The sequence below is a fragment of the Arachis hypogaea genome, chromosome 11, assembly GCF_003086295.3.
Source record: "Arachis hypogaea cultivar Tifrunner chromosome 11, arahy.Tifrunner.gnm2.J5K5, whole genome shotgun sequence".
Classification (NCBI taxonomy): domain Eukaryota; kingdom Viridiplantae; phylum Streptophyta; class Magnoliopsida; order Fabales; family Fabaceae; genus Arachis; species Arachis hypogaea.
The window spans coordinates 87,903,886-87,928,745 of record NC_092046.1 but is presented as its reverse complement, the minus strand read 5'-3'; the positions used below and the strand labels follow the sequence as shown (position 1 = coordinate 87,928,745).

The following is a 24,860-nucleotide window of genomic DNA, read 5'->3' as shown; positions in this document are numbered from 1 at the left end:
TGGGCCCCAGCACACCAAGTGGGCCCCAGAAGTGGATCTCTGCATCATCCATCATAGTCCACTCATATTTTGTAACCCTAGGCTACTAGTTTAGTATTTAAACAACTTTTAGAGACTTATTTTGTATCTCATGACATTTCAGATCTAAACTTTGTATTCTCTGACGGCATGAGTCTCTAAACCCCATTGTTGGGGGTGAGGAGCTCTGCTGTGTCTCGATGAATTAATGCAAGTATTTCTGTTTTCCATTCAAACACGCTTGTTCTTATCTAAGATGTTCATTCGCGCTTAACTGTGATGAAGGTGATGATCCGTGACATTCATCACCTTCCTCAACCCATGAACGTGTGCCTGACAACCACCTCCGTTCTATATCCGATTGAATGAGTATCTCTGAGATTCCTTAATCAGAATTTCCGTGGTATAAGCTAGAACTGATGGCGGCATTCATGAGAATCCGGAAAGTCTAAACCTTGTCTGTGGTATTCCGAGTAGGATTCAAGGATTGAATGACTGTGACGAGCTTCAAACTCCTGAAGGCTGGGCGTTAGTGACAGACGCAAAAGGATCGTAAATCCTATTCCTACCGGATCGAGAACCAACCGGTGATTAGCCGTGCTGTGACAGAGCGCGTGAGCGTAGTATTCACTGGAAGGATGGAAGGTAGCCATTGACAACGGTGATCCACCAACACACAGCTTGCCATAGGGGGACGTGCGTGTGTGAACAAGAAGACAGAGGAAAGTAGAGATTCAGAAGACAAAGCATCTCCAAAACTCCAACATATTCCCCATTACTGCACAACAAGTAACTTTTAATTTATGCTCTACTGGTTACTCACAATTTAATTGATAAACATAATTGACTTCCTGACGAAGATTTACAAGATAACCATAGATTGCTTCAAACCAACAATCTCCGTGGGATTCGACCCTTACTCACGTAAGGTATTACTTGGACGACCCAGTGCACTTGCTGGTTAGTGGTACACGTTGTGAAAAGTGTGATTCGCAATTCGTGCTACCAAGAAGTAACTAAGTGCAAATAGTACAGAAATCCACTTCTAGGGCCCACTTGGTGTGTGCTTGGGCTGAGCATTGAAGCTTTCATGTGTAGAGACTCCTCTTGGAGTTAAACGCCTGCTTTCAGCCTGTTTGTGGCGTTTAACTATGGTTTGTAACCTATTTCTAGCGTTTAACTTCATAATAGGGCAGGAAGTTGGCATTTGAACGCCAGTTTGCGTCCTCAAAACTCAGGGAAAGTATGGACTATTATATATTTCTGGAAAGCCCTGGATGTCTACTTTCCAACGCAATTGAGAGCGCGCCAATTGGATTTCGGTAGCTCCAGAAAATCTATTTCGAGTGCAGGGAGGTCAGAATCCAACAGCATCTGCAGTCCTTTTTCAGCATCTGAATCAGGTTTTTGCTTAGGTCCCTCAATTTCAGCCAGAAAATACCTGAAATCATAGAAAAACACACAATCTCATAGTAAAGTCCAGAAATGTGAATTTTGCTTAAAAACTAATAAAAATATAATGAAAACTAACTAAACATACTAAAAACTACCTAAAAACAATGCCAAAAAGCGTATAAATTATCCGCTCATCAGCAGGCTTTAGAAAATTTGTGGCCGACTTGAAAATAAAGCACCAACTTACGTCCGTAGAACATCCCCAGGCCAATGGACACTCAGAAGCCGCCAATAAATTTATATTAGCTGGGCTAAAACGGAGATTACATGATACAAAGGGAGCCTGGGCTGAAGAGCTCCCACAAGTCCTATGGGCATATCGGACAACTCCACACTCCACCACAAAGGAATCACCTTTGCAATTAGCTTACGGAATGGAGGCAATGATCCCAGTGGAGATCGAAGAAGGATCACCCAGAGTAATCCACTACAATGCAGAGGCCAATTCCCTACTTCAAAAGGAGGAACTCGACCTACTTCTAGAAATTCAAGAAAGAGCTTGGATTAAGGAAGAGGTGTTAAAACCTCGAATGGCCTCAAGATACAACCGAAAAGTAGTACAGTGAAGTTTTGCCGAGAACGATCTCATCTTAATCCGAAATGATATCAGACCAAGTCGACCTGGAGAAGGAAAGCTGGCAACAAACTGGAAAGGACCCTACCGAGTCGTAGAAGTACTTAAAAAGGGATACTACAGGCTGACCAAACTAGAAGGGAGAGAGCTTCCAGGGTCATGGCATGCCTGCAAATTAAGAAGGTATTACAGTTCGAAGGTAATAAAGATCTTAGGATGAGGTGCACTCTTTTTCCTGAAAAATGTTTTTTAACGATGTACCGAGCCAAGATCCATGAACTACCTGACTTAGAGGGATAAAATGCCCACATGTAGATATTTGCATTTTCTTTATTCTGAATAAAGTTCTTAGATTTTCTACAAATCCTCTTATCAAGATGCATTAATCTGAAATGCAAAAAATTCATCGCCCGATTATAAAGCTACAGATTGGCAGAAAGTGAAAATCAAATTCACTGCTCGATCACGATAAAGACCAACGAAGATGAAAACCAAATTCATAAAAAGGTCGACCAAATGGGGATCAAACCCAATTTCTACAAAATCGACAAAGATGAAAAGGTGACAAAAACAGAATAATGCAAGAAGTTATCAAAAGTGATCCATAGAAAGGACCTGACGAGGTCTCAATAAAAATGGGTTGCTAAAATTAACTTAAAGACAGGCCAACGTAAAGAAGTCAGACCAGTCGACCACAATAACCAAAGTTACAACAAGTAAACCCTGGAAAGAGGCCTGGCCAGCCCTAAAAAAGTGGATTACTAGAAATAACTTAGAAGGGACGGACATGATGAAGTCGGCCCAACAAAATAACAAAGTTATAAAAGTAATCCCTAAAAGAGACCTGACAAGGGTCCAAATAAAGATGATTACTAAAAATAACTTAGAAGGGACCGACATGATGAAGTCGGCCCAACAAAATAAAAAAATTATAAAAGTAATCCCTAAAAGAGACCTAACAAGGGTCCAAATAAAGAGGATTACTAAAAATAACTTAAAAGGGACTGACATGATGAAGTCGGCCCAACAAAATAACAAAGTTATAAAAGTAATCCCAAAAAGAGACCTGACAAGGGTCCAAATAAAGAGGATTACTAGAAATAACGTAGAAGGGACCGACATGATGAAGTCGACCCAATAAAATCACAAAGTTATAAAAGTAATCCCTAAAAGAAATCTGACAAGGGTCCAAATGAAGAGGATTACTAGAAATAACTTAGGAGGGACCAACATGATGAAGTCGGCCCAACACAAGCCTACAAAGTTGTAAAAAGTAATCCTTAAATGATTACTAAAAATAATTCGAAGACATCGATCGATAGAAGATATGCGCCACGAGTATTAAAATACAGAGGCAATCAAAGGAGTCCGGAAAACAAGATTCCAACATCCTGAAAGATGCTAAAGTAAACAACCGACAAGCATATCGCAATGAAACAAGGTCGTTATAATAAAACAAACTCAAGAGGCCGCTTGAAGCCAAACTCAAGAGGCTTGTAAAACTACCTTTGAATTTTCAAAATAATGTTGCTGAAAAAGCAACTAAAAGTATCCAGAAGTCAGAACCACAAACTACAAAATAGAAAGAGTTCAAAGCCCACAGGCCGGGCTATATACAAAACATCAGAAATAATTATGGAGGACCCAAAGACTTTTCTGTAGCAGCATCCGGGGGTGAAGGAGGATGAGTCTAAAGGGGTACCGCATCTACCGTCCCATCATCCCGGTTCAGGATCTAGACGTCAGGATCAGACTCAGGTTGACCAACTTCAACTGCCGGAGTTGAGGAAGGCAGGGCAACAGAGACTTTGGCAGAAGCTGTAGGAGGAGGGTCGACGTCATCATCATCAGCAGGGTCATCAGGGACAATCTTACCATCTTTCACAATGTTGTCCAAGCTAAAAAGAGTAAGGTCAAGCTCGGGCGCAAGAACTCGAACTTCTCAAATTCTCATAAGCAGCATTTACACTGCCCACAAGATGACCTTGAAGCTCGGCATAGTCGGCTCGGACAGACTCCAAACACTCCTGAGACCCATCATCTCCCTATAAGTTGTGACATAGCTCTCCTTATGCTTCAACTCCTTATCCTCAGACAACTTAGCAGAAGCCGCCAAGGCAATAGTCCGAGTCTTCTCACCCTCCATCTCTTTTTCCAACTTGGCCACTTTCACCTCCAGCTCCTCTTTCAAACCCTTGATCCGGTCGAACTCCGACTTGGCCTCCTCTATAAAGGCCTTTGTTGCATGGATAGGAAGATCTTGGGCAGTCTGATATAAAGCTGTTCCCATATGCGCCATCTTAATACTGCTCCGAGTAATAAAATCCAAATGACGAAGAAGAGAAACATCATCAGTAGGAATGACACCATAGGGACCAATTTAACAAACCCGATAGCATCAAAGTTGGGGTCATCCAGGTTGAAGGGCTCAACTGTCCTCTGTCTTTTTGGAGGAGGAGCGGTAGTAGGAGAAGAGGTAGCAGCAGAAGTTTGGGGAGGGTCGATCAAATGAACCCGAGGGGTAGGAATCATCATCCTCGGTCCAGGAGAGCTCGGTACTGGCTGCTTTGGCAAAGCATGAGAGGATCCTTCTCCAGCCGCCTTGGCCGAGATATTCTGGGCAGCTGTAGCTTTCCTCGCCTTTTTAAAGGCTTTCATGGAATCATTATTCTTTGCCATCTCTGAAAAAACAAAATCAACCAAAGAAACAAGTTACAAACTGGAAAGAAAGGAAGCAAAGTAAAACAGAGCAAAACAAGTCGATCAATACCCAACGCAGTTCGGACAATGGAGGGGTCCCCCAAAAATCTCTTGGTATCGAGATGGGGAGGTTCCCCCCAAATATCTTCCAAAACATTCACAAAAGCCTGCTCGACCTCATCAAGCATCTCCCACGAGTATCGAGACACCACAACATTATTTTGCCAACACAAAGGGAAGGCAGGTTCATTATTCGATTCCAAGAAAAATGGTCGAGCTCCCTCAACAGCTCAAACCTTAAAAAAGTAATTCTTAAAATCCCTAAAGGACTTATCATACATAGCAAACACTTTATGTCCTTGGGCAGATCGAAAAGAAATCCAAGAAGCATTCTTTTTCGAAGAAACCCCGGGTTTAGTCAAAACAAAAAGATAAAGAAAGAGAGTCTGAGAAGGGTTGACGTCTAACTCTTGGCAAAGCAACTGAAAAATCTTGATAAAACCCCAGGAGTTCGGATGAAGCTGGGATGGAGCTACGTTGCACGACCACAACATATCAGTTTCAAAAGAAGTAAAAGGAAAAGTAATGTTCAGCTGGCTGAAAAAAATAGTCATAAGCATAAAAGAAGGGACGTTTCCCCTGGGTCAGAGCAGGAAAGCAAACCCTTTCATCAAAATCAGACGCTACCAATTCATAGTTCTTTTCCTGATCTCTATTTCTACAAATTCAGTGATGTTTTCTAAGCTCTGCAGAGAACTCAGCATTAACCACGGAGACACACATCAACACAAGGGAGCCAGCCAGTTGGACATACCCTCAGGAACCTTAGAAGACGTCTCAACAATATTTTTGCGAGAAGACATGGCCAACTAGTCCTACAGCAAGAAAAAGAAAATGGATTACTAACGAAAGCAGCTCGGGCGAAATCAAAACAGCTCGGACAAATATGACTTAGAGCAATACAAACAGTAAAAGGAAAACCCCAAGACACACACCAAGGTCGAGGGGCATCTTTTGGAGGCAGGGATAGAGTAAGGACTCAGGGAAGAGTCTACAAGGCTACACCCCAACAAAACTCTCAGCAAAGAAAAATAATTCCCATCTAAACAAGCGACGACACGAGAAGAAAATAAAAAACAAGCCACCAGAAAATCGTTAAAGTTTATCAACAAAGAAAACTACCAACATGGTGAAAATTATCAAAGGAGTAATCTTTTCGAGGAAGCAAACAGATTCGTAAGCCTCAGTAACAACATGCAGTTCATATCAAAGAACACAAACTAGAAAACAACAAACGGCACGCAGAAACCCTAAATGCAGAAGGACCATTTCAAAATCAAAAGATACTCCCAGAGTAGTAACAAGCAGATGCACGAAGATATAAAAGGTTCAAACTTTCCAACACAAATTCAAGTAAGATTAAAACTTTACCAAGAATAGAACAATGCAAGCACAAAAGAAGAACTAACCTGAAAGAGGAGGAAGCGCCGAAAAAGTTAAAGGCGAAGAGGCAAAAATCTAGAAAAGCCTTTCGAGCAAAGGAAGCTCCAATAACCACCAATGATGCCACAAAAAGAAGCGTGAAAAAGGGCTCAGGCAAAAAACAAAGAAGGGTAGAGTTACAGTGAGCAAAAGAGAAGAAGAAACGGAAGCCAAATCTTTAAGAAAACTAAATTCAAAATGGAGAAAGGGGGAAAAATAGCAAAGAGAATAATTAATGGGTTATTAAACCCTCGCACGTTCCCAAGGCAAAGAGACTCGCGTTTCAAAAGAATAAAGGAACGCCTGTTTCAAAAAATTAAAAGAAAGAAAAAAAATGCTCCATATTCAAAGGGAAACTTTACAAAGAAGAAAGTCGACAAATGCTCGAGCTCGGCTTCACCAGAGAAGGATTGAAGTCCTAAAACTAAGGACTCGACCTCAAGAAGAAGACCGTACTCGAGCATGGGCACTGTTCACACCCTGGGTCGAGATGCCCGACCCGGGATGATCAACGACAAAGCGACCGACCTGTCCAAGTCTGGAATCCCCGATCTCTTTTTAAAGAGGTCGGCCAAATCAATAATAGAGGCCCAAAGGAGGCCCAAATAAAGAAACTCGAAGATAAGATAACTATCTTATCTCCAAAAAGGTCACTCCACACCATTATAAATACACTGGAGCACCCAGGTATAACTCATACTCTGATTCTACTAAAAACCTGCTTAATACCCTTGCTAACTTAAGCATCGGAGTCCCTTGCAGGTACCACCACCCTCCGGTGACAAAGGATCAGCAGCCTCGCTAGTTCAACAAGTCGGACACGTCATCTCCGACCAGCATAGAAGATCTCGTCCGAGATCGACCTACAATTTCAGGTAACCCTCGGAACAAATTACAAAATGAATCTCTAAAAGTAGTTTTTATACTAAACTAGTAACTTAGGTTTACAGAAAATGAGTAACTAAGTGCAGATAGTGCAAAAATCCACTTCCGGCGGCCCACTTGGTGAGTGTTTGGGCTGAGCTTTCAAGCTTCCACGTGCATGTGCCTCAAATTGGAGTTAAATGCCACCCTGGGTGCCAAAATGGGGGTTTTAACACCAAGAAGTGTGCCAATTCTGGCATTTTACGCCAGAAAAGGGTTTCTGGCTGGCATTTAACGCCAGTTTGGGCCATCAAATCTCAGGCAAAGTATGAACTATTATACATTACTGGAAATCCCAATATGTTAGCTTTCCAGCCCAATTGAGAACGCGCCAATTGGACTTCTGTAGCTCAAGAAAAACACGTTTGAGTGCAGGGAGGTCAAAGTCCAACAACATCTGCAGTCCTTTCTCAGTCTCTGAATCAGATTTTTGCTCAGGTCCCTCAATTTCAGCCAAAAAATACCTAAAATTATAGAAAAGCACACAAACTCATAGTAAAGTCCAGAAATGTGATTTTTGCATAAAAACTAATAAAAATATAATAAAAAGTAACTAAAACATACTAAAAATTACCTAAAAACAATGCCAACAAGCGTATAAATTATCCACTCATCAGTAAATAATGATATCAGTGCATATGATATATATTGAAAAATATAAAGGTTTATGAATTTGTGGATAAACAGTCAATGGGTAGTTAGGATTTGCATTGTAATTGCATGGAGTGTCTTAGGTTAGGTGGAAAATTTAAGTTAATCAAGGATTCAGATTTTAGTCCACTTAACCAAATACATTCCTACCTTGACCCTAACCCTATTACAACCCTTGAAAAGACCTCTTAATATGTGTATTTGTGCATTAAATTTTTTTTGATTGGTAGAAGAACAGCAAGCCTTAGAAAGCAAGATTAGTAGAAAACCAGAGAATTAACCCTTAGACACTAGAGTGATTAGAGTGTATACACGTCCGATGAGGGTTCGATGCTCGATTCTTTGTTTCCAGGTTTCATGAGCTTTCTTCTTGCATGTCTACTTGTATTTCATTTTGAGATTTGAACTAGTGGAATCTAATTTATGTTTGTTCTTGGAGAATTTGTTTACTTTTAACCAAGTAGGTAGAACCATTTAGCATGTAGTTGCATTTATATAGATGAGTAGCATTGTATAAGTCTCACCATTTTCCCCTCACTCTTTTGGATCACCTCAGCTTAGCATGAGGACATGCTAATATTTAAGTGTAGGGAGATTTGATAAACCACTATTTTATGATATATTTTGGACTGAATTGAGTGGGTTTTGTCAACTACTCTCACACTTATTCATGTAAATTGCATGTTTTTAAGTTTCCTTCCTAATTTTGTGCTATAATTGAATACATGCTTCCTAGGCCTTTAAATCACTAATTTTTAATCCTCTCTTATTATCATTTGATGCCGTGATATGTGAGTTAAGTGATTACAGGATTTATAGAGCAGGAATGGCATAGAGGATGAAGAGGAAGCATGCTAAAGTGGAAAGAACACAAGAATTTGAAGATTTGAGAGCTCGGAGCGACGCGCGCATGACTGAGGCGTACGCGTGATCACTCCATTTTCCACTGATGTCTAGGCATCTTAGGCTAGTTTCACAAGCTTTTTTCATTTGTTTTCGTTTGGTTTCATGCACTTTCTTAAGCAATAAGTAAGTATTTGGATGAGAATTGCATGCATATCTTGATTCAATCAAACATGGTTAATTATGTGCATTTTCATGAGATTTATTTAAGATTTACTAGATGTTATGAATGACATAAAATCTTGTGATTATGGCAAGAATTTGATGCATTTGTTTGCTTGATGATAGGTGAGGAGAAGTAGAGGAAAAGCAAAGAAGAAGAAAAGAAGGCAACGTTGGTGGCCAAAGTTGGCTCACCAACGTTGCCTCAAACGTTGCTAGAGGAGAACAAAGCAATGTTGGTAGCCAAAGTTGGCTCACCAACGTTGCTAGCAATGTTCCAAGTGGGCGACGCGTGCGCGTGACCAAGAAAGCATTGGTGTGCAAACTTTGCCACAAACGTTGCCACCAACGTCTTCGATAGTTTCAAAGAAAAATGCATGGGAAACTGGTCAACAATGCGTACGTGTGACCAGGCAAACGCTGGTGGCAACATTGGTGCATTAACGTTACCACAAACGTTCCTCAATGGTTTTAAAGGTAACGTTGGCCACCGTTAGTGCACACCAACATTAGTGACTAATGCCCATGCTGAGCTCATTTCCAATTGCACCCATGCAAGATTGTGAACATTAGTTGACTAACACCCATGCCAACATCACTAAAAGCCACTCCTCAATTGCTTCAACAAAGGCCAAACCCCACATCCAAAGACTTAAAGATTGATTGGAAAAGTGTATAAATAGGATATATTTTGAGTTAAGAAGAAAGGTTGGAAAGTAGGGACCCTGATTGGGAAACCCTGAAATCATTTTCTTTTGTAGTTTCATTAGTTTTACGTACTTTATTTCCCTTTTTGTTTTGATTGAGCAATGATGAACTAAACCCTCATTTCATTAGGGGGAGGAGCTCTATTGTAATCCTAATGAATGAATGAAATTCTTCTTTTTCTCAATCCGCTTGTGTAGCTATTGAATGCCTTCTATGCTTATTGAGATTCACTCACTCCGAAAGGGGGTTTGAGTCAATTGAATGCTTGTGTGAGCCTCAGAATGGGAATCATAAGCATTAGAAGTGGAGCTCTATCCTTCACAATTCTCTTAACCAACACTATCCGGGAGGAATTGAGGTCTTGAGTGTTTGTGTGGCTTATGGATAAGAGAATGTGCTTAACCTCTTTTCATGACAATTGGATCAAGAAATTGGCAAGATTGATTATGATTAGAGAGATTGGGTTGCCAAGAAATTGGGATCCAATCAATTACAATCTGCCATAGATCTACTCATATAATTGAAAAGGAAGTTGAGACCCATTTGATTCATGATGGATTATGATATCTCCAATCCCTAATGAATCTTTCCCTTTGATTTTCTTCAATTTAGATTACTCTGAATTTACTTTAATTGCAATTGTATACTACTTTATTGATTCCCAGCACCCAAGTCCCTATTTACGTTTCATGCAATTTAAATTTCTCTTGCCATTTACATTTGTGCCTTTACTTTCTTACAATTTAAGATTCAAGTAATTTATATTTCTTGCAATTTAAGATTTAGCTCATTTTAGTTTCTTGCACTTTAAGCTTCTGCCCATTTACTTTTCAGCATTTAATTCTCTAGTCCTTTACTCTTTAGCATTTACATTCCTATCCACTCTTTCTGTGCAGAGCTCTGCAGAGTCCCTAAACATCAATTCTAAGTTTGGTGTTGGGCAGCCCTTAACAAGCTCTAAGCACAAAGGTACTAAAAAGAAAGTACCTAAAGGATGAAAGGACAAGAAAGTCCCAACTAACGACCTCTCACCTGGCATGAGAGTTGTCTTCACTAAGAATCCAGTCCTCCACATACAGTGAACTGTGTCCTATCTCTAGAGCATGTAGAGCTCATTCATGAGAGGACAGGAAGAAAATTCACTGTCAGGGGCGAAAATCTGAGCCCTTACTCACCTCTTTCAGGAGCTAAAGGTCAAGCTAGTGACTTTAAAAGAGCAATTTTTGGGAGGCAACCTAACTTTACTCAACCAGTTATTTTTATTTTGTTTTTCCTTTTTAGTTGTCAGAGTCATAGTCATGTGCATCTGTCAAGAGACAGATTTTACAGCACTAAAAATAGAACACTCCAAGTGGAGTGTTAAAGTTGAACACCAGCGAGGAAGCCCTCCTAGGCGTTCAATTCCCCAAGAGGGGAGCATTGCTGGCACTGAATGCCAGCCAGGGAGCAGCCCCTGGACGTTCAAACGCCAGTGCAGAGAAGTAAGGAATCTGGAATTCCCTAGCCTCTCAGGACTAAGAGGTTCCACAGAAGCTCCACCTACCCCACCTTCTTCTTTCCCAGTGATCATATTTGCTCAAGGATGAGCAAAACTCTTAAGTTTGGTATTGCCAAAGCTCTGCTTTGTGACTTCTACCACTCTTAAGTATAGAAGAAGAGGATGGAGCAAACTAGAGAGCATGCATGATCATTTGCATTGATGTCTTTAAGTTGTAAAATGTTCCATATATCTCTCACCTTGCTTAAATAAAATATTTTTCATCTAAAAAGAATTGAGGAATGCATGAATTTCAAGTTTAAAATAAGATTAGTTTAATTAGTTTGATGTGGTATCGTTTGCTTTTGTTTTCTGAATGTATGATTAAACAGTACATATTTAAAATTGAAATTTTAGAATGTTGGTTCTTGAAAGAATAAGAAAAAAGAAAAAATATTATTGATAATCTGAAAAATCTAAAAATTTATTCTTGAAGCAAGAAAAAGCAGCAAAAAGCAAAAGAAAAGCATGTTGCAAAAGAAAAAAAATTAATTTGCATGTGAAAAAAGAAAGAAAAATGGCGAAAAAAATAATAATAAGCAGAAAAATCCATTATTGCCCACAAATGCAGGAAAAGAAGGGCAGATTGAAAAAGCCAGCAACCATTTAAACCAAAAGGCAAGGGTAAAAGGACACAAGGCTTTGAGCATTAGTAGTTAGGAGGGCCCAAAGGAATAAAATCATGGCCTAAATGGCTAAACGAAGCTGTCCCTAACCATGTCCTTGTGGAGTGAAGGCGTCAAGTGAAAAGCTTGAGACTGAGCAGTTAAAGTCGTGGTCCAAAGCAAAAAGAGTGTGCTTAAAAACTATGGACCCCTCTATCTGGGGACTCTAGCAAAGCTGAGTCACAATCTGAAAAGGTTCACCCAGGTAAAGTGTTTGTGGCATGAATGTATCCGGTGGTAATACTGGAAAACATAGTGTTCCGAGGGTTACCTAAAACTGTAGGTCAATCTCGGTTGAGATCTGCGGGAGTGGCCGGAGCTGTCGTTTCCGACTTGCTGGAGCTGCTGGTGCTGCTGATCCTTCATCACTGGAGGGTGGTGGTACCTGCAAGAGACTCCGATGCTTAAGTTAGCATGGGATTTAAGCAGCTTTTTCGTAGAATCAGAGTATGAGTTATACATGGGTGCTCCAGTGTATTTATAATGGTGTGGGCTGACCTTTCTAGATAAGATGAGTTAGTTATCTTATCTTATCTTTGAGTGAACTCATCTTATCTTTAAGTGGAACCGCCTTTATCTTTCTAGGCTTTGGGTGCCTTTAGATTGGGCTGTGTTCCTTTGTTTGTGCCTGCTTTGGGTTCTTGTGTCGATTTGGCCGAGCTCTTTTAAAAGAAGAGGTCTGGGATCTGATCAAAAGAGGTCGGTCGCTTTGTCTTCCCTTAACCCGGGTCGGGTAACTCGACCCAGGGTATGAACAGTGCCCCTGCTTGAGCTCGATTTTACTTTTAAGGTCGCATCTTCGGACTTTGACCTTTTTGGGGAAGTCGAGCTCGAGCATTTAGCCTTTTTGTCGATCTTCTTATAGCTCTTGCTGGCCTCCTTTGAATGCGGAGCATTTTTCCTTTTCCCTTGTTTAATTACTGCTCACGTTTTGTGCTTCCTTGGGAACATGCGAGGTTTTAAATGCTCATTAACTCCCCCCTTTTGCCGTTTCCCTTCTTTCCCTCTTCTCTTTTTATATTGAATTTTCAAGTATTATCTTTCAATTTCTTGCTTCCATTCTTTTCGCTTCCGCTTCACTTTATTTCTCTCAACCCTTTGCGTTCCGTCATTTCGCTTGAGGTGCTTCCTCCCTTCCATTCGCTTCGACTCAAGGGTGCTTGGCCGCCGCCATTTCCTCCGAACCTTTCCCTCACGCTCGTCTCTTCTTTCTCTATAGGTTGGTGCTGTCTCTTCCTTTTGTTATTTTCATTTAGTCACTTTTTTATATGTCTTCCGCTGCTGCATGTGTTTTGAATCTTTGACCTTCTTAAGGAGTGAATGATGGTTATCTGAAAAAGCTTGTGTCTTTTGTGATAATCCCCGTGTTTCTTTTGCTACGATGTATGCCTGGTGACTTTTGCTTTCCTAGGGTTTTATTAGGGCCGTTTCTGCATCCTTTATTTCTGCGTGTCTTCATTGCTGGGTTTATTGCCCTATTTGCACCGTTTTTGATGAAGAAAGATTGTAGTCTTGATGGTCCTTGTTGATGATGATGAGACTTCTTGCTGCTTTGTGACATTTACTAGGAGAGGATTATTTGCGAGATGATTAGGGCATAGTCCGTTAGTTTTCTTCTTTTCTGGTTTCTGCCTCGTTACTGACTCCAAAGGGTGCCCTTGGATTTTAGTGTGAATCCTGGGGTTTCCCTTTTGCTGTTGTATACTTTAGTCTAAGTTGTATCCATATTTGTCCAAGCTGATTTCTTGATTTGCCCGAGCTGTTTTGGTTAGTAACCCATTTTTCTTTTTCTTGCTGTAGGACTAGTTGACCCATGTCTTCTCGCAAAAATATTGTCGAGACATCCTCCAAAGTCCCCGAGGGAATGTCTGACTGGCTGGACTCCCTTGTCTTGATGTGCGTTTCAGTGGTTAACTCTGAATACTGCGTGGAGCTTAGAAAGCATCATCGGATCTATAGTAGTAGGGATCAGGAGAAGAATTACGAGAAGAATTACCCTTCCTTTTACCTCTTTCGAGATCGATTTGTTGTGGTCATGTAATGTAGCTCCGTCACAGCTCCATCCGAAATCCTGGGGCTTTATTAAGATCTTTCAATTGCTGTGCCAAGAATTGGATGTCAAGCCTTCACAAACTCTCTTTCTTTACCTCTTTATTTTGACCAAACCTGGGACTTCCAAAATGAAAGCTTCTTGGGTTTCTTTCCGGTATGCCTAAGGAAAGAAAGTGTTTTCTATGTATGACGAGTCCTTTAGGGACTTTAAGAACTACTTTTTTAAGGTCCGAGCTATTGAGGGAGCTCGACCATTTTTCTTAGAGCTGAATAATGAACCTGCCTTCCCCTTATGTTGGCAAAAGAATGTTGTGGTGTCTAGATATTCATGGAAGATGCTTGATGAGGTCGAGCAGGCTTTTGTGAATGTGTTGGAGGAGATTTGGGGGCAACCCCCCCATCTCGACACAAAGAAATTCTTAGGGGACCCCTCCTTTGTTCGAGCTGAGCTGGGTAGTGGTCGACTTTTTTTTCCTTCGCTTCTTTTTTTTTCTATTTTGTAACTTGGTTTTGCTGTATTTTTTCAGAGATGGTTAAGAATAATGATTCCATGAAGGCCTTTAAGAAGGCAAGGAAAGCCACAGCTACCCAGAACATCTCAGCTAAGGCTGCTGGGGAAGGATCTTCTCAGGTTCCTCCTAAAAAACCGCCCTTGAGCACTTCTGGGCCGAGGAGGGTGATTCCTACTCCTCAGGTCCATTTGGTTGATCCTTCCTAAACTTCTGCTGCTACCTCTTCTCCCACTGCCGGCCCTCCGCCAAAAAAATAGAGGACTGTTGAGCCTTTTAATTTGGACGCCCCTGATTTTGATGCTGTGGGGTTTGTCAGTCATCAAATTGCTCCTTATGGTGTTGTTCCTACTGATGATGTATCCATTCTTCGTCATCTGGACTTCATTACCCGAAGCAGTATTAAGATGGCACACATGGGAGCAGCCTTATTCTGAACTGCCCAGGATTTTCCTGTTCATGCGACAAAGGCTTTTATGGAGGAGGCCAAGTCGAAATTCGACAGGATCAAGGGGTTGAAGGAGGAACTTGAGGTGAAGGTGGCAAGGCTGAAAAAAGAGTTGGAAGGTGAGAAGACTCGGGCTACTGTTATGGTGGCTTCTGCAAATCTGGCTGAGGAGATGGCGCAACAGCATAAGGATAGCTATGTCCAGACTTATGGTGAGATGATAGAGCTCAGGGAGAGGTTGGAATATGATCGACCTGATTATGCCGAGCTCCAGGGCCATCTCGTGGCCAATGTGACTTCTGCCTATGAAAATTTGAAGGATCAGGTCTGAGTTCTCGCTCCTGAGCTCGACCTCTCTCTCTTCAGTTTGGACAATATTGTAGAAAATGGGAAGATCGTTCTTGCCCCAGATGAAGATGATGATGATGTAGATCTACCTCCTGTGCCATCCACCAAAGCTTCTGTTGCCCCAACTTCCCCAGTTCCTGAATCTGAGATCGGCCGTCCCGAGTCTGATCCTGATGTTCAGATTTTGACTCGGCCGGATGGAACAGTTGATGTTGTCCCTCTTGCGACTCGTCCTCCTTCACCCCGAGATGCCGCTACTGGGGAGTCTTTGAATCCTTTGTAGCTTCTGTTTTGCTTTGGTATCTCATGGCCCGACTTTATGGGTCTTTGAAATTCTGGATTTTTTGTAATTTGTAGTTCTTTTGACTTTGACATTTTAGTTGCTTTTATTAGCAACTTTCTTTTAGAAAAACAAATGCTTTTGAACTCTTGAGGTCGACTCTCGGGTGGCCTTCTGAGTCTTTATTATAGTAGCTTTGTTTCTTCTTGACGTGTTTGTTTATTTCCTACTTTGGTCGAAGTGACCTTTTGAGGCTAGCCTTTGTTCGACTATTCTTTTTAGTCTTCTCATAGAACACTTGTGAATTGATTTTGGTGAGGTCGTGGCTTTCTTTGGGTCGAGCTGTGTCCCTTCTAGCGCACGCCTTCTGTTGGTCGACTTCTTTCGTTGAATCTCTCGAGTTGTTTTCTAGTAATCCAATTTTAGTTGGACCTCGCCGGGTCCCTTTTTATGGATTTACTTTTTATTAACTCTGTCGCTTTTGATTGGCTTAGGCCGACTTCTTCATGTCGGTCCCTTCTAATTTATTTCTAGTAATCCACTTTTGATAAGGGCTGATCAGGCCTCTTTCTGTGGATTACTTTTTATAACTTTGTCGCTTTGATCAGTCGGGTCTGACTTTTTCATGTTGGTCTGTCCCAAGTTATTTTTAGCAATCTATTTTTTCTCAGACCTCGTCAGGCCTCTTTCTATGGATCACTTTTTTATAACTTTTTTGTCTCTTTGGTCGATTCGTCTGACTTCTTCATGCCGGTCCATCTCAAGTTATTTCTAGTAATCCATTTTTTAGTCAGGGCTGGCCAGGCCTCAGCTTATGGATTACTTTTTATAACTTTATTGATTTTGTCGCGATCGGACGGTGAATTTGATATTCACCTTGCTGACCTGCAGCTTTGTCTTTGATCGAGCAGTGAATTTGGTTTTCCCTTTTTGTTGATCTTTGTCGAAATTCGGACGATGAATTTGATTTTCATCATGGTCGGGCGGTGAATTTGTTTTCACCTTGCCGACCTGTAGAGGGTCTTTGTAGAAGAAATCTGAAAAGTTTTATTCAAATAGAAAGTTGACATACAGAAGAAATATATATATGTGGGATTTTACCCTCTTAAGTTAGGCAGTTTTACAGATCTTGGCTTGGTGCCTCGTTAAAAAACCTTTTCAGGAAAAAGAGTGCACCTTTGGCCTAAGATCCTTTATTACTTCCTAACTATAATACCTTCTTAGGTTGCAGGCGTGCCATGACTTTGGTAGCTCTCACCCCTCGAGTTTGGACACCCTGTAGTAGCCTTTTCCCAATAGCCTTTTCCAGGATCCTGTTTCTTCTGAGGCAATGTCAGTTGATCCAGATCACTCAGTTCGTTGATGAGCAAGGGAGGTTCATCTTCCCAAGTCTCATTACCAAATAACTTGGCATTCAGCTTCATGATTGCACCAAGGTACTTGGCAACTTGCTCTTCAGTAACATCATCATTCTCTTCAGAAGAAGAATACTCATCAGAGCTCATGAAGGGTTGATGAGCGGATAATTTATACGCTTTTTGGCATTGTTTTTAGTAGAATCTAGTTACTTTTTGGGATGTTTTCATTAGTTTTTATGCTAAATTCACATTTCACGCTTCCAATTGCGTTGGAAAGTAGACATCCAGGGCTTTCTAGAAATATATAATAGTCCATACTTTGGCCGAGTTTAGACGACGTAAAAGGGCGTTGAACGCCAGTTCTACGCTGCTGTCTGGAGTTAAATGCCAGAAACACGTCACAAACCAGAGTTGAATGCCAGAAATATGATACAACCTGGCGTTCAACTCCAGAAAGAGCCTCTGCACGTGTAACATTCAAGCTCAGCCCAAGCACACACCAAGTGGGCCCCGAAAGTGGATTTATGCATCAATTACTTACTTCTGTAAACCCTAGTAACTAGTTTAGTATAAATAGGACTTTTTACTATTGTATTAGACATCTTTGGATTATATTTTGATCTATTGATCTCGTTTTGGGGGCTGGCCATTCGGCCATACCTGGACCTTTCACTTATGTATTTTCAACAGTAGAGTTTCTACACTCCATAGATTAAGGTATGGAGCTCTGCTGTTCCTCAAAGATTAATGCAAAGTACTACTGTTTTCTATTCAATTCAACTTGTTCCACTTCTAAGATATTCATTCGCACTTCAACCTGAATGTGATGAACATGACAATCATCATCATTCCCTATGAACGCGTGCCTGACAACCACTTCCGTTCTACCTTAGATTGAATGAGTATCTCTTGGATCTCTTAATCAGAATCTTCGTGGTGTAAGCTAGATTGATGGCGGCATTCATGAGAGTCCGGAAAGTCTAAACCTTGTCTGTAGTATTTCGAGTAGGACTCTGGGATTGAATGACTGTGACGAACTTCAAACTCGCGAGTGCTGGGCGTAGTGACGACGCAAAAGGAGGGTGAATCCTATTCCAGTATGATCGAGAACCTCAGATGATTAGCCGTGCTATGACAGAGCATTTCGACCATTTTCACAAGAGGATAGGATGCAACCATTGGCAAGGGTGACGCCTCCAGACGATTAGCCATGCAGTGACAGCGCATCGGACCATTTTCCAGAGAGGATCAAAAGTAGCCATTGACAACGGTGATGTCCTTACATAAAGCCAGCCATAGAAAAGAGTAAGACTGATTGGATGAAGACAGCAGGAAAGCAGAGGTTTAGAGGGACGAAAGCATCTCCATGCATTTATCTGAAATTCTCACCAAGGATTTACATAAGTATTTCTATCCCTATTTTATTATTTATTTTCGAAAACTCCATAACCATTCTATATCCGCCTGACTGAGATTTACAAGATGACCATAGCTTGCTTCATACTAACAATCTCCGTGGGATCGACCCTTACTCGCGTAAGGTTTATTACTTGGACGACCCAGTGCACTTGCTGGTTAGTTGTGCGAAGTTGTGAAAAAAAGTTGAGATTACAATTGAGCGTACCATGTTGATGGCGCCGTTGATGATCACAATTTCGTGCACCAAGTTTTTGGCGCCGTTGCCGGGGATTGTTCGAGTTTGGACAACTGACGGTTCATCTTGTTGCTCAGATTAGGTAATTTTCTTTTTGTTTTGTTTTCAAAAATTTTTCAAAAACCTTTCAAAAAATTTCTCCTTTGTTTTCGAAAAAAAAATATTTTAAAATAAAAATGTTTTCAAAAAAATATTTTTCTTTAGAATTTTTAAGAATGAATTCTAGTGTTTCATGAAGCATGTTGAAGCCTGGCTGGCTGTAAAGCCATGTCTAATCCTTCTGGGTAGGGAATGTCAGTCGTGTCATGTCTGAGTTACATACTAAAGCTTGGCTGGCCATTAAGCCATGCCTGACCCTTTGATTGGAGCTTTAGACTAAAGAGCATAAGATTCCTGGAATTCATATTAAAAATTTTGGAATCCTTATTTTTATTTTTCAAAATGATTTTTGAAAAAATTAAAAGAAAATACAAAAATTTCATAAAATCATAAAAATCAAAAAAATATTTTTGTGTTTCTTGTTTGAGTCATGTGTCATGTTATAAGTTTGGTGTCAATTGCATGTTTTAAAATTTGCATAAAATTTTCGAAAAACTCATACATTCATGGTGTTCTTCATGATCTTCAAGTTGTTCTTGGTAAGTCTTCTTGTTTGATCTTGATGTTTTCTTGTTTTGTGTCTTTTCTTGTTTTTCATATGCATTCTTGAAATCTTAGTGTCTAAGCATTAAAGATTTCTAAGTTTGGTGTCTTGCATGTTTTCTTTGCATTAAAAATTTTTCAAAAATATGTTCTTGATGTTCATCATGATCTTCATAGTGTTCTTGGTGTTCATCTTGACATTCATAGCATTCTTGCAGGCATTCCTTGTTTTGATCCAAAAAGAAAAGAGAAAAACATGAAAATGATGTTTTAAATTTTTCTCTCTCATCATAAAAATTCAAAAATCAAAAAAATATCTTCTCCTTTTTCTCTCTCAAAATTTTGAAAATTAGATTTGACTTTTTAAAAAATTTTTAAAATCTAGTTGTTTTTATGAGTCAAATCAAATTTTCAATTTAAAAATCTTATCTTTTTCAAAATCTTTTTCAAAAATCAAATCTTTTTCATTTTTCTTAGTTATTTTCGAAAATTTTAAAAATATTTTTCAAAAATCTTTTTCTTATCTTTGTCTCCTAATTTTTGAAAATAACGTCATCAATCAATGTTTTGATTCAAAAAATTTCAAGTTTGTTACTTGCTTGTTAAGAAAGATTCAAACTTTGAGTTCTAGAATCATATCTTGTGATTTCTTGTGAATCAAGTCATTAATTGTGATTTTAAAAATCAAATCTTTTTCAAAACTAATTTCAATCATATCTTTTCAAAAATATCTTCTTATCTTTTCAAAATTGGTTTTCAAATTTGTTTCAACTAACTAACTAACTTTTTGTTTGTTTCTTATCTTTTTCAAAACTACCTAACTAACTCTCTTTCTCTCTCTAATTTTCAAAAATATCTCCCTCTTTTTCAAAATTTCTTTTTAATTAACTAGTTATTTTAATTTTTGATTTTAATTTTCAAAAATTACTAACCTTTTTCAAAAACTATTTTCGAAAATCACTAACCATTTTTCAAAAATAATTTTCGAAAATTCCCTTTCTCTCTCATCTCCTTCTATTTAGTTATTCATCTATTCACACAAGGACCTCTATACTGTGGTAAAAAGGATCCCTATTATTATTTTTCTGTTCCCTCTTTTTTCATATGAGCAGGAGCAAGGACAAGAATATTCTTGTTGAAGCAGATCCAGAACCTGAAAGGACTCTGAAGAGAAAACTAAGAGAAGCTAAATTACAACAATCCAGCAAGCACCTTTCAGAAATTTTCGAACAAGAAGAGGAGATGGCAGCCGAAAATAATAATAATGCAAGGAGGATGCTTGGTGACTTTACTGCACCTAATTCCAATTTACATGGAAGAAGCATCTCCATCCCTGCCATTGGAGCAAACAATTTTGAGCTGAAACCTTAATTAGTTTCTCTGATGCAGCAGAACTGCAAGTTTCATGGACTTCCATCTGAAGATCCTTTTCAGTTCTTAACTGAATTCTTGCAGATATGTGATACTGTTAAGACTAATGGAGTAGATCCTGAAGTCTACAGGCTCATGCTTTTCCCTTTTGCTGTAAGAGACAGAGCTAGAGTATGGTTGGACTCTCAACCTAAGGATAGCCTGAACTCTTGGGATAAGCTGGTCAAGGCTTTCTTAGCCAAGTTCTTTCCTCCTCAAAAGCTGAGTAAGCTTAGAGTGGATGTTCAGACCTTCAGACAGAAAGAAGGTGAATCCCTCTATGAAGCTTGGGAGAGATACAAAAGACTGACCAAAAAGTGTCCTTCTGACATGCTTTCAGAATGGACCATCCTGGATATATTCTATGATGGTCTATCTGAATTAGCTAAGATGTCATCGGATACTTCTGCAGGTGGATCCATTCACCTAAAGAAAACGCCTGCAGAAGCTCAAGAACTCATTGACATGGTTGCTAATAACCAGTTCATGTACACTTTTGAAAGGAATCCTGTGAATAATGGGACGCCTATGAAGAAGGGAGTTCTTGAAATTGATACTCTGAATGCCATACTAGCTCACAATAAAATATTGACTCAGCAAGTCAATATGATTTCTCAGAGTCTGAATGGAATGCAAGCTGCATCCAACAGTACTCAAGAGGCATCTTCTGAAGAAGAAGCTTATGATCCTGAAAACCCTGCAATAGCAGAGGTAAATTATATGGGTGAACCTTATGGAAACACATATAATCCATCATGGAGAAATCACCCAAATCTCTCATGGAAGGATCAACAAAAGCCTCAACAAGGCTATAATAATGGTGGAAGAAATAGGTTTAACAATAGTAAACCTTTTCCATCATCCACTCAGCAACAGACAGAGAACTCTGAACAAAATACCTCTAATTTAGCAAACTTAGTCTCTGATCTATCTAAGGCCACTGTAAGTTTTGTAACACCCTACCATACAGAGTCTTATGCTTAAGTCATAATTCAGAGATGGCAAGGTATTACGACCTCTAAAACAAAAATTTAGTACGTATAGTAGTATGACTGATTGATTATAACTAGGAGCCTTTATAGAAAAAGGGGTAAACAAAAACCGTAACTCGAAAGCGCTACACTCCGATCGATAACGTAACGAGTAAAGGATAAGCGAACGTGAGATTATATATATACAAAGGAGTGTCAAAAACAAGAATATCAATAATCAAAATCCAATTGCGAAGATAACCGGTTCAAGCATAGCAATATATACATAGAATAAAATAAGGAAAACCCCAAAGGAAACCCAAAGGGACACAAATACAGAACCCTATTCTCCAAAAATCCCCTCTAGAAGGAGTCATCACAGTTTGTATTATTTAATGGAGATAAAAGTATCTAAACAAAGCATATAAACCAAAACAGAGTTCCGAGAACAAGAATCTTCGCTAATCCAGAAGTCTCCAGCATGCCTCAGCGAGAAACCTCACATCCCGCATCTGAAAACCACAAAATCCGCATGGGTGAGAACCAGAGGTCCTCAGCATGGTAACAGCTTCCACATATATAATACATAATAATAGAGGAAAGCCGAAGGCAATCCTAGAACTTCCTCCAGATAATATCAAAGCTTATAAACAAACTAAACCATAAGTGGCAATTGACTAAAGATCCTTCAGTCTAACTAATACTTCCCTTTCCAATTCCTTCAGACCTCCCAACCACCAGCAGAAGTATAATATAGCAAACACAGTTATATCAGACAAGAGATTTACAAATAGAAACAGATAAGGCATTTAGACAATTAGCAAGTAATATGCAGTCAAATAGGCAATCTCAAACAATTCATGTAGTATGCTTATGATGCATGCCTGTCCCTAGTGGCTGATGATATCATCTGTCGGTTATAAAGCCAACCCGACAAGTCTTGGTAGCTAACCATTGGACTGTCCCTCTGTCGTGCATCCCCAACTCAAGTTATACTCATCATAAACTTGATCATAATCATGATCCATATCCATCACCCTCACTGGTGAATATTTACGGGGGCGAGCTCATCCGGGGCTTTCACAGTGCCCAGCCACACTTACGACATAGGGTCAACAGAGTATCAAGTCTCAACCTGGAGCACGTGGTGGCTAGCCACTGCTACTACCCAGGGAAACTCGTATCTCAGATAGTGGAAGTGCAACATTCACAATTCATTCAACAGCATATATGCATTTATACTTAGCCATAATCATGGCTCCGCCGTAACACGGCAATAATCTAGCCATCCGGCTCACGGTTAAATCCATAACCGGCCAATTCATTAACAATTACGGCCCTTTGGCCCATGGCATAACAAGCACTTCCACCGCCATTCTCCGCATCTCACATAATCATCTTTGATCCTCAATGATCATTCATTTTTCCCTTGCTTCACTCGCAAGTTACCACATTCACTAGCTCCTTATCTCATAGCTAGGCATATCATAATGATTCAAGACATAAGTGGTGAGATCGGAGGCTTAGAAGTATGAAATTTGGCTTTTAAAATTCAAAAATCAACTTTGGGATGAAAACAGGGCCACGCGTATGCGCACTCCATGCGCACGCGTGGATGGCCTCAAAACTTGTCGACGCGCAAGCGTAATACGCGCGAACGCGCGGATTGAAAATTAGCCAAACGGCGTGCAAGCGTCAGCCACGCGTACGCGTGGGTGTTCTTGCGCCCCACGCACAAAACTGGCACAACTCTGGCACAACTCTCTGGAAAATGGCTAGGCATTTGGTGCAGCGCATCGACGCGCTCGTGCACACCACGCGCACGCGTGGATGGTGCTTTCTCGAAGAACGGCGCGTACGCGCCAAGTGCGCCTACGCGCGGAGGGTCATTCTGCTAAAAATTTTCTAAGTTAAAAGCTGCAGAATTTACAGATTCAACTCTCAATCTTCCGACGGACATAACTTTCTCATTTTAAATCGTTTTTCGCCCGTTCTTCAAACGGAATGGATATCCCGAATCCAATTTCATTTCTAAACAGATTTGGCACAAATCAGAGATCCGTAGTCCAAGTTATGTCCCGTCAAAGTATGCCCAAAAACCATATTTTCATACAAAACCACAGTGCCATTTTCAAAACAAGCCACTTTCAACTCTTTTCAAAATCAATCAAAACATGCCAATTTCATCCCTTTTCTTTGAAATCAATCAAAATGTACCAGAATCAACATCAAGCCATCCTCACCTCACACATTGACACTTTACCAAAATTCCCAAAACCACATCCAACCATTTTAACACTTCTCAATCAAATGGCTAAAGGACAAACACAATATCATATCATACATCCTTCCTCATCCCAATTTCCAATAATACCATTTCCAATCAACCATCATTATACATAATCATTATCATACTCACCATCAACATGGTACCACCCACCAATTCAATCTCAATCATCCATCAAGCACATATCACAACATGCATTTCTCATATATCACACAATCAAGGCATCAATATTCATAACGACATATATGATCACATCATATATCTCAACCATTCAACAACATCAACAATTCAATGCCTATCTTATGGCCTCTAGCCTAAGTATTTCCTACCACATTACATATTAGATACGGGAAACCGAAACCATACCTTAGCCGATTTCCCCCGCTCAACCGAAGCACTTCTAAACCACTTGTCCACAAGCTCTCAAGGTCTCAATACCTCCAAGAACAGATTTTATCACACAAAACCCTCTTCCAAGCTTTCCAAAATCACCAATCAAGCTCCAATATTCACATATACACAACCTAAGCCACAATCATCATACCCATACACAACATCTCAATACCCAAACATCATAGAACAACAAATTACACTAGGGTTGAGAATCTTACCACACTCAAGGTCTAAGGAGACAAGATTAACCTTCTCCTTCAAGAGAGTTAGGTCCTATAACATCAAAAAACCCAAAATCTCAACATTTCACTCATGAAACTCGAAAACAAGGGCTGGAATTTTGAAGAGCAAAACGTGGCTTACCTCAAGATTGATTGTATGGGTTTTGTAGAGCTCTCCGCGGTGAATGTGTGGCCGCAAACGATGCGGTGATCGGAGCTCTAGATCAAAAGTTATGGTGGTTTGAAGATCAACCAAGGGAGAAAACCTGAGAGAGTGTTCTTCCCTCCATGGCCTCCATTTCAGCGTGTTTAGTGTGTTGTGAGGAGAGAGAGTGTTGAAAACTAGGGTTTCGGTTTAGTTTAGTTGGGCCAAGGTCCCACTTTGGGTCCGGTTGGACCGGTTTGGCCCGTTCGGTCCAATCTTGGTCCGATTTCTATAAAATTAGTACCGAAATTCTTGTCTCAATCTCCTCTATCATATTAAGCCATAAAAATAACATTTTTGGCT

General features: G+C 40.1%; 1 non-coding gene across 1 annotated transcript; it reads right to left on the bottom strand.

Moving 5' to 3' along the window:
- Positions 1-20,708: 20,708 nt before the first annotated feature.
- On the bottom strand, positions 20,709-20,816 carry LOC112724517 (small nucleolar RNA R71). Its single transcript, XR_003163676.1, has one exon. It is a non-coding gene; the product is annotated as a small nucleolar RNA R71 (small nucleolar RNA).
- Between the last annotated feature and the right edge of the window lie 4,044 nt (positions 20,817-24,860).